At 41.2% G+C, this 3,049-nt stretch overlaps 1 pseudogene; it reads right to left on the bottom strand.

Annotated features, from left to right (window-relative positions):
- Nucleotides 1–2,593: 2,593 nt before the first annotated feature.
- Nucleotides 2,594–2,711, bottom strand: LOC124778057 (annotated as a pseudogene).
- Nucleotides 2,712–3,049: the final 338 nt, after the last annotated feature.

Here is a 3,049-nt window from a genome sequence, read left to right as displayed (position 1 = left end):
ACCATACAATAACCTAGCGAAGTAGCAGCAAAAAGTCCATTGTTGAATATGAGGGAGCTGTGTGGCCTAGAGCTGGAGGAACAAGCCCACGGTTACCACATAATACACATTAGGCAACAGAGGCACGTTTGGAAGTAGTCGTTCCTTTATGACGCTACATAGAGGAAATGACACTGCGGCAACAGAGGGAATTTATACTTGCGGGACGAGGGAAAGGCTGTTTCTCTTATAAGCGGATCTTTACGAACCTCCCCGCACCGATTTGATTTCTGCTGATAGGGTGTGCAGGCCACGACTAGCACTTCAACACATGCAAACGAGAAGACGGAAGTCTTAATCGTTTCCGAGAAGGTCGGGTTTGAAAATTATGTTCGCTATTACTCAAGGAGTCCGCATCGGAACGAGTAGTGCCCTGAATGCGTTTCTATGCTGAGGGTGGTAACGGACACAATGAGGCTTGGCTTAGTGGCACTTGTTGCTGTCCTTTTCTGACATTGTTTACTCTAGTGGAAACAACTCTGCAAACAAGAATACCAAATTTTCATTATTTTGAGAGACCAAAGTATCGATATCCATACTGTGATGAATAAAGGAAGAGGACGTCTTTCGTACAGATATGGAGGTTCATAATTGTATCAGTTATATCTGTTGCAAATTGTATCTTTAATGTCTGTACTAAGTTCTCTGTTTCAGATAGAAGATAACCATTGTGTTAAACTCAGCATCACTAGTTTCTTTCCCCAACTGTACTGAAGTTCGTTGCATGCACATCAGGATAATACCTTTGTAGGGATTCGAATCTCCGTTATGCATGAATTCTCACCACTATTTCAGCCATGTGTACATTAGTTTTCTTGTGGATACAAATGTAAATTAGAAGCATTCATCGGACAATTTTTACTTGACAGTTGAAAATATTCTATTGAGTCCACAAGCTTTCATGTCGTACCAATATTTAGTTTTCTGTTCATTCTATAGCTATGTTAAGTTACTGATTAGGATATAACTTGAAAAAATGGACAGACTTTTGTATACAATATGTTGTAGATTTGAGATACCAGCTTGGTATATTTTCAAACTGTTACCCAATGGTCATGTATTCCTACCGACATAATTAAATGCAATACTGCAAAGCATTTTCGGTGCCGGCCGGAGTGGCCGTGCGGTTCTAGGGGCTACAGTCTGGAACCGAGCGACCGCTACGGTCGCAGGTTCGAATCCTGCCTCGGGCATGGATGTGTGTGATGTCCTTAGGTTAGTTAGGTTTAATTAGTTCTAAGTTCTAGGCGACTGATGACCTCAGAAGTTAAGTCGCATAGTGCTCAGATCCATTTGAACCATTTTAGCTATTTTCGGTTCTGGAGGTAGCTGTTGCCAGTTCACATTGACTAATGACTGAAAATTCCATTAACAAAGAAGAACTAAGTGCAACATTAATTGTTAACAGAATATTAATGAGATACATAATTATACAGCGCACATTTATTGTTGTCACATCATACTGTTGTGAAAAGTCATACCAAACATACATCGCCCAGTTTTTGCCAAAGCCAGTTTTCTTGTAAGAAGTAACTAGAACGTATACATGGATTAAATTTAAAAAAATAACAAGTAAGTGCTTAGGTTCATAAAGTTGAGTTCTGTGGATCGAATCTCAATGCTGGTACATCTTTTTTCCATTCACACGTAATTCTAACAACATGTTTATCACGATACTGTAAATCATCAATACTTAATAATTCTTTCATTTTTTTCACAATTATTGTATTGAGAAAAGGAGAAGAAAAATTTTTCGTAAGGAGGCTAGCTATAAAAATCGGATATACAACAATTCCAGCAAAATCAGTGTAACAGTTTTATTTGCATTATTGTATCTACATTTGTGGAAAGTATAGCTTGTAGCCTATTGAGCACTGCACGAATCAGGATGATATTGACAATAGCAATATGGAAAACAATATTTATCGGGATATACAGTATATATAATAAAACCGAATTTTGCATGTGCATGGTTTTTTCAGTGTGTCTATTGCTAAACACATTTGGTTTACATTCGTAAACGGTTCTCAACCATCGCCCAATTTCGTTGCATATCACGCATATCTGTTGTTAGAATTAGAAGAAACGAAAAACAATACCTGAAGCGAGTGTCGATTCAGAGACCTCGCGGTTATAAAACAAAGCGATTTCTCGCTCGGTTGTGGACTCCTTAAATATTAGTGGCCATCGTATGAAGTATATAAAGACCCTAAAATTAGCAGACTGTTGCGTTTCCCTGTTTATACACACTGATGGAAAAAAATCGCATCACCAAAAACTAACTAATGTAGAGTGATGAGATCCCAAGAATACATTTCTCTGGGTAACGTATTTAAGTGATGAACGTTGCAAAAGCTCTCCGTTTTCAGGCCACAAGTGGCCTACTGGGACCATCCGATCGCCGTGTCATCCTCATGGAGGATGCGGATAGGAGGGGCCTGGGGTCAGCACACCGCTCTCCCGGTCGTTATGATGGTATTCTTGACCGAAGCCGCTACTATTCGGTCGAGTAGCTCCTCAATTGGCATCACGAGGCTGAGGTCACCCCGAAAAATGGCAACAGCGCATGGCGGCCTGGATGGTCACCCATCCAAGTGCCGACCACGCCCGACAGCGCTTAACTTCTGTGATCTCACGGGAACCGGTGTATCCACTGCGGCAAGGCCGTTGCCGATGAATGTTGCAAGACCAGTGGGTAATGTAAGCGCGATATAAGCCATTGCAAATGTGAAATGGTGATACATTAATAACCGGTATAGCCACCAGAATATTGAAAAATAGCATGCAAAACATACAAGCATCGTATTGTACAGGTGCCAAATATCAGTTTCTGGGATGGAGTTCCATGCCTGTCGCACTTGGCCGGTCAATACACGGACGGTTAACGCTGGTTGTGGATAACACTCTACTTGTCGTCGGGTGATGTCCCATATGTTCGACTGAAGACAGACATAGTGATCGAGCAGGACAAGGTAACACGTCGACACTCTGTAGAGCATGTTGGGTTGCA

This window comes from Schistocerca piceifrons, chromosome 2 (assembly GCF_021461385.2).
Source record: "Schistocerca piceifrons isolate TAMUIC-IGC-003096 chromosome 2, iqSchPice1.1, whole genome shotgun sequence".
Classification (NCBI taxonomy): Eukaryota; Metazoa; Arthropoda; class Insecta; order Orthoptera; family Acrididae; genus Schistocerca; species Schistocerca piceifrons.
Note: the sequence above shows the minus strand (reverse complement) of the source record. Positions and strands in the feature narration are given on the sequence as shown.